This window comes from Nymphaea colorata, chromosome 7, assembly GCF_008831285.2.
Source record: "Nymphaea colorata isolate Beijing-Zhang1983 chromosome 7, ASM883128v2, whole genome shotgun sequence".
Taxonomy (NCBI): domain Eukaryota; kingdom Viridiplantae; phylum Streptophyta; class Magnoliopsida; order Nymphaeales; family Nymphaeaceae; genus Nymphaea; species Nymphaea colorata.
Window position 1 is genome coordinate 12,718,787 of NC_045144.1, and position 11,624 is coordinate 12,730,410.

General features: G+C 37.4%; 1 pseudogene; it reads left to right on the plus strand.

The window, feature by feature from the left end:
• The first annotated feature begins 1,977 nt into the window (after nt 1-1,977).
• LOC116257125 (uncharacterized) lies at nt 1,978-6,328 on the plus strand (annotated as a pseudogene).
• The last annotated feature ends 5,296 nt before the right edge of the window (nt 6,329-11,624 follow it).

The following is an 11,624-nucleotide window of genomic DNA, read 5'->3' on the forward strand; positions in this document are numbered from 1 at the left end:
GTTTTGCTCTTGGGCGACGCCATACTGGTGTAGTTCATCAAATTAGGGATCTTAAGTCGATTATAATAAATTCGCATATTACCTTTTCTTATTTTTAAAAAAATCGGAGGGGAGAGGCTTAGTTATCGGATTTACACCCCCTGTGAGTAATCATTCAAAACTATGCATTTTAGACTTTTCTTTTTACCAGATTTGATAAGACATTCAAATCAGTTGCACCTGAAAATCTCGTCGGAGCTAGCGAGTTGCCTCTCTCTCTCCCTTTTCTGATTAACGCGTCTATCTTTTTCTAATTTTTCATTTCATATAATTATATTTTTTGGTTGGCATATTTTTTGTTTTGCTTGCTGTTTTTCTCATGGCCGCAGCATGCTAGAATTTAGCGAATGTTGGATCTTGGATGAGATTGTGGAACTCCGTAACTGTTGGATAAATCGTAGAATTTGGCGAATTTATTGAACTTCTAAAGATTGGATGATATAGGTGCTCTCAACAAAGTACGTTGTTTAAATATCAGAAAGGATTTTTTCTTTTTTTTCCCATCTGCAATGGTTATAAAGTATTAATTTTTTCATAATCTTTTATGTGATGGTGCTTGAAAAGCAGCTTTAAGTAAAAACCACCACGTGCACATGGAGAGTAAACAATCTTCTATAAACACGACATATTCAAGCGGAAAGATTAGCTTAACTGGGAAACCGCATGAGAAAAAAAAAATTATCCTTGGAGCAGATGCAAGAGATATAAGCTTATGTTTATACTTGAACTCTTGCTTATATTTTAATAGGCATATTGGCCTTTCAGTTTCAAAAAGCCAACTTGTTTTAAAACTTAATATGTACTGATTTCCTATTCTGCTATCCATATAATTTTTTAGCTACTAAAGAAATTTAGTGGCCATGCTGGTGCTGCGGACTTTTGAACATGGATAAGATTGGTTTGGACATTGAACAGTTTTTTTATTCTTTTTGCTACCCAACAGATTTATGGTCAATGCACAAGTCGAATGACGTTTTAGGGTTAATCCTTCTAAAATCTGATATTTTCATTAGAAAATACCATATAACGGTGTGGGAGAGAGACTCCTGTTAGTGCCTGCTATGCCAATTGATTGCTGGGTTTTTTTTTTTCGATTGAACTACTGATATGCAATATATATTACAGACTTACAGAGTGGCCTTCTATGCCTTTTTTTGGACCTAGTGAGGAAGAAGTGCATTTATGCAAGTTGAATGCTCATGCAAACCTTCCATCTTGTGCCACCCCTGCTTCCCACCTCACTTCTCATTCCATGTTCTTTCTGTACTGAGATCAAATCCTTCACTGCTGCATGGACCCAATATCAAGCTGTATTACCTCCAGCTATTTTGTGCTGGTATTGAGCAGTTGCGGTAAAGAGGAGGGTTAATTCTTGTGGAGTTGTTTGAGGCTTTTGTTTGATTTTAAAAATGCTGTTGGTATGACATCAAACTAGGCCACTTATTTTGAACTTTTACATTTTGTCTATACCAAAAGAACATCATAGAGTTGGGAGTGTAATCTGTGCAAATTGAGAAAGGAGTAAGTGGTCCTTAGCGGTAAGCCTGGTTGGTTGAAAGTTTAAACTTTCGAATTAGCCAACTTTCCCCACTAGCTGGTCAGAAAGTTTTGAGACACCTTCTTGCTTTGCTGCTTCAGATTGAAAACAATCACTGCTTTATTGGTGAAGTTGATGGTCCCTTTTGGTTTCTGCAGCATAGATGAGGAAGTTCTTCTTCTTTAGGTCTTCAAAAGATTCTTCAACAGCCACAAATGAGGAGCATAAGGAGCCTCTCAAGCATGTTGGTGGAGTTATCGATGACACAAGTGAGGTCAAAGGGTCACAGTTCCTGAAAGACAATGCACCTAGGCAAGAGAAACAATACTTCAGCAGCTTTGATTCAGGCGAGTCGAACTGGTCCAGAGATACTACCAAGTCTCCTGTTGGCAGAAACCACCATGATGATCGATCCAACTGGCAAGTGTTATTCTCATGTGGTAGTGCACTTTGTGATGTTGTACTCATTACTTGTTCATTTTGCAGTGAAGTTGCCCCTGAGAGGCAATTGAAGATCAGGACATCCAATAAATTGAAACGCATTTCTCAGGGACTGGAAGCAAGGGCTTCTGGACACCCATCATCAAGAAGTTATCCTGGATCTGCTGGAAGCTCACCTCATTCATCTCCTATGTCTGTAAGACGTAGATCTGCATGCTTTACACATGCCTCAAGCCTGTACATCGATGGGGATCAATACGATAGGGATATCGGGCCCAAACAAGATTCTTTTGAGTATACTTCTTGCGCTGGGGAAGATGGTATCTTGGTAGAGAATAGGCCTTTTAGGAATGTGGGACGTCCACCAAGATGCCAGGTCTCTTCAGACCTAGATTCATCAAGTAATGACAAAAAGGTTTCCAGGTCTCACTCCTTTCGGGAATTTAGGGATGCTGGTTTTCCGTCTTCAAGCAAAGATAGAGTGGGAAGTCTTCCCAACAGCTCCCCTAATCATGACCTAGTACAGAATGTTGATGGAAGGCTGCAGGAAGTTGATGCTGAAACATCCTCTACATTGGATGAAGATGGAGATACTTGCCTGAAGAAGCACCCTCTTGTAGGACCTTACCCTTATTTTTGTGGACATGAGCAGTCATTTTATCATGCTCAAATTTCACAAACAAACATGAACAACTCCAATTCTGATCACATGTCCTATCCTTCCAATGATCTCATTCGCCCTAAACAAGCATATCCTGTATACCAAGGACAGAAGGAGGAAACTGAAGCAACAAAATTGGAGAATTTCCATGATAGAGGTGAACAGTTGCTGGAAGAGTGTAAGGCAGCCGAGGAGAGGCTTGCGCATGTCTCAGATGAATTTGAGCAGTATGTTCAAAGTGGAGCACTGGGATCAGGTGAACTGATCCACATGATAAAGGTCCTTAACAGTGAAAAAAGAAAATTGGCTGCTGAAGTTGAGCAAATGCAGAGGCAGATGGTGGAGAGGGACTATATTGAGAATGCAATTGCAATGGAAAAATTAGAGCATGAAGCACTGGTGAGCAAGATTGAGAAGGAGAAAAATGAAATTCGATCATGCTTGGAAAGGGAATTGGACAGAAGATCATGCGACTGGTCGTCTAAGCATGAAAAATTTAAGCAAGAAGAGAAGAGACTTCGAGAGCGTGTAAGGGATTTGGCAGAGCAAAATGTCTCTCTTGAGAGAGAAGTTGTTTCCTTGAGGAGAAAAGAAGTAGACAACCATGCAAGGGTAGAAAATAAAGAGCTGCATCTGGGTGAGTTAAAGAAGAAATTTGAAGAATCAATGCTGGAAGCTTCTACTCTTCAGCAATCCCTAACTGAGAAGGAGGAACGATGCAAAGAAGCAGAAGCTGAAAGAGACTTGATTGGAAGAAGCTATAACGAAAAAGAAATTGAGAGTAAGGACCTACAGAGGGTGGTGGTTAGACTACAAAAGACTTGCAACGATCAAGAGAAGACAATAAATGGGTTAAGGCTTAATTTGAACATTAAGATTGGGAAGGCAGCATTTGATGAAGATGACTATGCGTGCAAATTATGGATGGAAGAACTAAGACTGACAGATCTAGAGCAAACACTAAGGAGGGAGTTGGACTCCTCAAGAGTTGAAATAGAGATGCTTAGAAAGGAGAACGTAGGTCTCCTGGGGAGATTACAAATACTGGAAATTGTGGTGGATCTGCAACTGTCAAGCTTGATCAAGAACTTCATGCTCGGATTGAGAGCTTGCAGGACCAAGGACTGTTTCTACTTGATCAGAGCTGCTCGATGTGTGATGAATTATTGGATTATCTTAAAATAAAGCTACACAAAGATTCATCTTCGGAGCAAGACAGACCTTTAGGAGATGGTAATAATCAATTAGCAAGCTATTCTTTCCTTGAAATTGGCCTGAAACTCCAGAGATTGAAGCAAGACATCGAGAGTTTCAAAAGGAGTCTGCAGATAACATCTGGATTTTTGCATGAGAGGTTCAACCTTGTAACTGGAGATTGTCAAAGTCAATTGTCAAATGTTGATGAAAATGAACCCAAACGAGGGCTCAAGCTGCAGAGGTTGCAGGTAAAGAAAGTTCCCTTTTTCAATTTTTTGTTTGGTTTGGCTTTGTAGTCCATCTCCTAGGTGGTGGAAAACAGGATATGTTTCACTTGAGCTGCTAACTGAATTTTTTGAGTTGCAATGTGTGGTCAAATGTGTAATGATTAGCATGGGTTAGATCATACAGGGGAATGGCAAAAAAGGATGGAACATAGAAAATATTCAGTAGAAGTATCTCAGATGATGAAATCACACACACACCATTAAGATGTCATTTCCTATTTTTCACTGTACGCATAATAAATAGCACCGCTTATTTTGCTTGCATCAAGAGGATGTGCTTGACATGCCTACATCAATTAGTGCTGCTCATAACTTCTGTCCTTTCTCTAAAGTCCATCCAACGAAGTGACCAGATGTGCATAGAATAAGAACTCTTGAAATAAAGGAACTTCTGTGGACCACAGCATTATAATCATGCTAACTGGATAACTGGTGTTATATGGAGTAGCAACAAAGTAAACATGCTCAACAACGTAAATGTGTTGACACAATTTGGTTCAGAAAAAAGTTATAAAAAGGCACTTAACCTTTGGACAAATAATGGATCTTCGCCCAACTTTTGAAAGTTACAAATAGATGCCCAACTTTTGAGAGAAATTCTCAGAGAGCTGCCTATTGAAAGAAAACATTAAATTTTGGCATAAAATGACAAAAAATGCCCTGTTGAGAACAAAATATCTTTCTTCAACCAAAGAACAGTGGTTTTACGAGATGCATTTTTTTATGATTTTAATATAAAGAATTAATGTTTTCTTTTAGTAGGCTGTTATTTGAAAATTTATTTCAAAAGTTGAACGCCTTTCTGTTAATTTTCAAAGCGTGATTTATTTTTTTGCCCACTGTTAAGCATCTTTTTGTTATTTTTTCTTTGTTTTATCACATAAACCATGTAGACTGTTGTCAACATCCATGTAAATGATGTGTGGCTCTACAGGACTGTATGGAATATAAGCTACTAATTTAGGGCCTATCCAGATATGAATCCCAACCATGTCCATGTCAAGCGAGTCAGGGAGGGAAGTTCCTGTATTTTGTACATAGCTTGTCCATAGGGAAATTGATAGTAGATGAGCTCAATTGCTCATTCTTCCTTTCATCAACTACGTAGAAGGGCTTTTAAGTTGATGGGAGCGACTTTTTCCCCTTAACTTTGTTATATTGTTTTCCTTGGCTATTTAGGTAAATACAAATAGATGCTTTGAGCTAGAAGCGGAAGTTCTAGTGGCCAGAGTACTGAGAGAGAAGTTGTGGTCAAAGGAGATCGAGTTAGAACATCTTCAATCAGAGCTTGCTTCATCAGTGAGACTTCATGACATACTGAAGTCAGAGAATCAGAGAACTCAGGAATCCTTGTCCTTTCTAACCCACAAAGTAAAGGATCTTGAACTTGAGGTACATGTTTCATCTTGACTATTAAATTTGTCCATATTTATTTGGAGGGATGCTCATTTGTTTTCAGTAGCAGAAGGAAATGGGTCATCATTTTAGCATCACATGAAGCGTAAAATTGCTGTGTCTTAATCCTTTTCTGTGACCATTGTCTTTACTCCTTTCTTTCTCAAATTATGTGTTCATGTTACATCTAGAAAAATGTCATTGTTTCATTTCTGGATGCTTTCTTCATTTCTAAGCGACAAATCATGGGCAGGTTGGCAGAAAGAATGAAACAGTAAACAAGCTTGAAATGGATTCACAAAATTGCCAGAAAGAGCTTGCAGCGTTGAGGGGAATACTGAGTCAGGTATCAAAAGAAAGAGATCTATTGTGGGAACAAGTGAGAGAATACAGTGAAAAGAATATGTTACAAAATTATGAGTTGGACACAAAAAGATTGAAGCGCTTGATGAAGAAATATTACTCAAGGAGGGCCAGATTACAATATTAAAGGATAGCTTTAATGATAGGCTGCGTGAGATACTCTACAGTCCAAAGTCAAGCCTAGATTTCTCAGTAGGTGAATTATCGGGATTATGATCTTGTAGTGATCAACCCCAAGTAGCCTTCTTCTGTGCAGATTTTCCATTTGCTCGTCCTTTTTTGAGTCTTGGACTGTTCTTTTCTTGGTTTGTTTCTTCTCTTTTGGAGTCATTGGAATTGTTCTTGAAAGGAACTATGTAAATACCCATGATTCCATTCTTAATAAGTCGGTCAGATGAATTTAGGAAGTTGGAAATGTTCTTCAAAGGAACTATGTAAATACCCGTGATTCTTTTCTTAATAAGTCAGATGAATTTAGGAAGTCATAGTTGTCGTATATTTGTATATTGTTTCCACAGTCGATAAAGCTGTGTCCTCCTTCATTCACTAGAATGAATTAAGTCAAGCTGAATTTGAGTGTGTGTAACAGCCATTGTATTGCCTTTTGCAGATCCGTGGCAATCATGTAACCTTTTTTTGGCATCAATATGGTGTTGCTACCAATTTTATTAGATGTTACATCATCTCATATTTCTTTCTTTGCTTGACTGTGAGATGGTTTTTTGTGTGTGGCATAAGGCTAGTTCGTCCTGATATATTCGGGGTACGACCTTTTTGTTAAGAAATAGAACAGGGCTCCAGTGTTGCAAAAGTAATCCAAGACGAAGATCCTGTTCCTGTGCAAGGATGACCATCTTGATGTAGAGACCAACAAAAATGATACAGCAAATTATACCTAAGCAAAAAGCTGACCAAGGCTAAGCCACTCGAGTAAATCATGGATACCTAAGCAAAAAGCTGACCAAGGCTAAGCCACTCGAGTAAATCATGGATACGGCCAACCACATGAGGTAGTAGAAAGGACACCTTGCACTGCACAGAAATCAAAAAACCTCTTTTCCGTAAATAAAGTGAAATATTGAAGCAAAAGAAAGAAAAGTTAAATCTTCTATATTTGAGCCTGAGTTGCCAACGTAAACATCAATATAATCCCATTTGCTCCTTCATCCTGCAAATGCCTCCACGAATATGATATCAGTAATTCATGACAGGATGTCGTGGCCAACTCGCGTTGAGGCCAATCGGTTGGTGCTCCTTCTTTCGAAGAGAGTAACAAACCATTCCATTCCCGGATATCCTGACATGAATTTAACATCCGGTTAGCAAAGTTGCATAAACAAACGCAACCTCACTGGATGTTTGCTATAATAGAAGTTCACTGCAACAACTAGCAGCCTTTGTAATTATTTCTATCGAGACATGGTTTGACTAACACCGCACACATTGTTTGCTATAATAAAAAGTCACTGCAATAACTAATTGGAAAATTTTAATTATTTCTATGTGAGACATGATCGTTCACTATAATTTGCCCTAATCTGCGCATGGATAAAATGTTCAAGTTGGTTAGCGATTGTGTACTTCTCAACCCATATAAGTGGTAGGCATGTATATTTAACTATGTTTGCCTTTCACGACTTTGGTAAATCATGAGCGTGGCTACATAATCAACCTATTAATTGATGGACTTGGTCCAACCTAGGAGAAGAGGCATGTTCAACTGCTAGCTGCAGCCTGCTCATTAACTTAGAGTGTATATAGCTGAAGGCTATGTGTGAATTATGAGAAAGGGAATCAGCTTTCGAGCTTGTATGAATTCATAATTTCAAGCCAGAATCTCCAGCTAATAATCATTTGGAGCTCAATGTATCGTGGCACATCAGACTTGATTCTGCAGATTTTGGTTGCAAATTACATTTCAAAAATTGAAAGATCTGTGCGATTTGGGGCCAAGTCGGGAGCAACCATTACATGAAACATGAAATAATGAATTTATTGAAGTTCCTGATTCTTGATTCATCTGGGTGTTAGTGTTGTTCTCATAAGCATCAAAGCCTGAGTTGGGTGTTCATGTATGTGAAAAAACAGAAAATTTCTGCACACTTGCTTTCAGTTCTTGGGTTCTAGAACTTGGTCAAAATGTCTCCTCGATTTACACCAGTTCGACTGAATGCAAACCTCTTTTTCTTCTGCTGCCCAAAGAATTCATCATATTGGCAGGAAAGCTATTCCTCCATTCACATTAAGTTGTTCTGTCATTTCGAGTACTAAATTCATGCAATCTACCAATTCTTTCCAACACATCAAAATCATGGCTTTTTCTGTTTTGCTAGTTTTCCTTTAACAAGAAACTTGACCCATACAGCTAATGCAGTCGAATTTCAATTTAATATGGATCTCTAAAAATTTTGTTAAGACATGTCAACCTATGTCTTGATAATTCAGGATCTATATGTGGTGGGGTTCTTCCGACACTTTCAGAGAGCCACTTTAATCCACAATATTTAGGGTTCAATAAGTGTGGCATGCATTGTGAAGGAGTGTTGCTCTTATCCTATCTTGTTACTAATATGTTGTGCACATGATAAAAAAAAATTTGAATCTTCAAGTCCAAAAGTCTTCTCATGATTGAAAATGACATCCCTTAATTTTTCAATCATATTGTCCCACATCTCATGAACACAATGAAGAATTGGCCTATCATGATCAGGAGTCCTCAACATATTCCAAATAGGCTTTGTGAATGCAAGGATGAGAGATTTTATCCGAAAAAATATCATCAACGTACAAGCAATCATTTGATAGTTTGAGCCTTATCATTATCATCAGAACAAACAAGCAATCATTTGATGGTTTGAGTCTTATCATCATCATTAGCACGACAGAAATTTCAATCATCATCTATCACCATATTGGTTAATGCATCTTTAATCTTCTTGATTCTCTTCATCATAACAATGACAGAAGCATAACGTCTCTGCAATTCTTGACAATTTCAAATCAATATATCTATTATAAATGGAAAGCAGATGTTGATAATTAACTATGAAATTTCTGATGTTTTTAACATCTCTCTCCAAGTCTTCAATCCACAAATACAATTCATAAGCACGATGAACTTGTTCTTTGCTTGGTGGATTGCATATACTTTTCAATGCCAAATTTAAATTATGGACTGCACAAAATGTCCAAAAAATGTGAGGATATTCATGTTCTACTAGAACACCGACAGCTCTACATACAAGTGCATTATCTGTAATTATCTTGACAACCTTATCGTTTTCAACTTCTTCAATTAACTCTATAAATAATCCTTTCAAATACTCAACATTGTTAAATTCACCAAATGCATCTATTGCTATTAGAAAGATTGACCCTGAAGTTGCAATAAAGTTAATAAGTGGGTCTCTTTGAATATCTGTCTAGCCATCAAATACAATTGAAACTCTATGTTGCTCCGATGTCAAGTTTTGATATTGTAACCATTTATCTATTTGATTCTTCTTTTGTTGTAGGATGATGAAACTGGGTTTTAACAGGAAGCATTGCTGGTTTATCAATTTTAGCATTAGATGACTCTAATCAGAGGCACAGTACTCTTGTGCTTTATCTTCTAGCTAGGTTTTCAGAGATGGAGGTTTGGATTTCTTCCTCATTTCCTATTGGCTTGTTTTTGGGTAGCTGGCATTTTCTATTTTAGTTGTTGCGATGATTTTCTGATTTTTGCTCCTATTACCTGTTTTTGCAGTGCACGTACAATTCAGCCAAGTCTAAGAATGAATTTCACTTTGAAGAAGTCATTTGGAGCATGGTGATTCCTTGCTATTTGCTTTAGCTTGCAGCCAGGTGCAATCAAATTGAACAACCATAAAGATACTTAATTTGTTATGTTAAGCATGTGATTGACTTGATTGATGCAATGCTATCACTTTGTGTGGAGTGTTGCTGTAACAAAGTCTGGATGTTTCAATCCAAATAAGTAAATCTATTAGACTCTCAGCATTATCTTATTAAAATAATGATGTCCACTTCATTGTTAGATTATTTGTTATAAACTGATAGACAATGTACTATGGTAGTATGAATGTACTATGGTAATTCATACTGATGGATGACGCCCAGATCCTTCTTGCCTAGGCTGTGCTTCTCCTTGCATTGGTTATGTTCACGTGTTTTTTAGCACATTGTAATGTAGTTTTGATACCTTGATTTTTGAACAGTTGAGGGAGAGAGATTGACATGATAATGGATCGGTCATACCGGTGCTCAATTATATGAGTGACTTGGCATTAACTTGGTTCCGTGTGAAGCTATATCATTTTTTACCAAAAATTAACACAAACAACATAATTTTTAATCATTATCATCCTCCTTACATTGAACCGGCTACACTCTATCATGGACTTTGTGAGCCGACTTCTCAAAGTGACTGGGCTTTGATTTCTATATTAATTAGTATGGGTGTACCAGGGATTAGGGATGTGAAAGGTTCAGATTCGAATCAGATATACCATATCCAACCTTTTGGATATAAATTCAGATTCAGATGTGAATAAAAATACTTTTGTATCAGATCCACATACAACTTTTAAATTTAAAATCCATATCAAAATCTGACTTTTATAATCAAAATTCAATCGGACATCTGAACTTTTATAACCAAAGTCCAATTGGATAGTTATTTGAATATCGGAATCATTATATGTCTAGATCCAAAACCATAACCAAACTTGAATTTTGAATAGCGTACTTAAGTTTAGTGGTCCAAATCCAGTCTAGGTCTAGTCTGTGTCCAGATCTGGTCCACTTGAGCGTCCATACATTTCCAGTTCTTGTAAATTTATAAACAAAAATTTTTATTTATTTTTACATATAGTTCTTACAATTACTTATTTATTTATATGTGTTGTGCCCCTTTAGGAATGATAAGCAGTGCTCCACAGCAAAAAAATATGGCTCTGTGCCACTGATATGTGGTCAATGCATGGTATACAGTTCTTGTTAATGTTTCATATAATCATCATCTACATTTCTTGTGGTCTAATGAATGACCTGAATATAAAATTCATCTCATACAACCAGCAAACACACCACACGGGCTAGAACAATATCAACTTTTTGGTCTAAAAGTGTAACAAATTAATAAGAATCAAGTAGTGTCATGATTTTATGAAACAGAGGCATTCAACGTCTTAGTTTGGCCCCACACTACCAGCCCAAAAGACTAAAGGACATAATAGCTACATAGTTGACCAACTTCACTGGATTAGAATTTGCAGGTAGAAGTTGTTTTATCTTTCTACTCAACAAATATGCTAGAAAGATTTAATAGTTTCCAACTTGGTTGTCTACTTTATTACTCAATGGAATAAGGGTCAAACCTGGCGTTGCCTACTATATTGTTCGAACATGGAAGAATACAACTGAGGGAGAGAGATCTAGAAAGAGGGTGTTACGGACCAGCCTAGTGCTCCGTCAGGGATGACTACGACCAATGCCGAAGGCCTTACGATGCAAAGTAAGGCTATGATCACTAGTGCAGATGCAGCTACGAAAGGTGTTCCAAACAAAGTGAGGCTATCTTTCATGCCTCCGAAGCGACTTATTTGTAAGACTCGAGTTTGCTTGTGTTAGACTCAGTTTTCTTCCTGCCTTCACCATTTGAACTTATTTGCTTAAGTATTTATTTAAGTATCAATTTGCT